This window comes from Eutrigla gurnardus (genome assembly GCF_963514095.1).
Source record: "Eutrigla gurnardus genome assembly, chromosome: 1".
In the NCBI taxonomy this organism is placed as follows: Eukaryota; Metazoa; Chordata; class Actinopteri; order Perciformes; family Triglidae; genus Eutrigla; species Eutrigla gurnardus.
The window spans coordinates 5704846-5705353 of record NC_139915.1 but is presented as its reverse complement, the minus strand read 5'-3'; positions in this window follow the sequence as shown (position 1 = coordinate 5705353).

Sequence of the window (508 nt, the reverse complement as noted above, 5' to 3'; positions counted from 1 at the left end):
AGAGAGAGAGAGAGAGAGAGAGAGAGAGAGAGAGAGAGAGAGAGAGGGACACTGGGGGGAAATCACCGCATGAAAGATATTGGTTCAAGGGTATCTCTTCATTCTCAACATATTCTTTTTTTCCTTCCTACCGGGACTTTATCAACAAGTTCCTGCGCCTTTTTCCGTGCGTGTTGCCTGTGAGTGGAGGACTACGGCGGCTCGCCTGCCTGGCTTTAAACTTTAGATTGAGGCTGGGGATGGAGATGTATGCCTACTAGCTGGAAGTGCCCGGGGAACTATTACATCAGACGGAATGACAATGATTAAAATCTGCTTTTTGCTGCTCTAAATCCATTGAGCGACAGTTGCCTGTTCGGTTTTCCTTACCCCCCCTCTCCCCCTCGTCCCCCCCCTCCTCCATCTAAATCACAACTTCACACCATTAAGGGGGGAACGGTCTACTTTAGCCGCGGAAAAGGAATAGATAAGTTATTATATCTGTGCGGTTATAATTTCGGAAATAGTA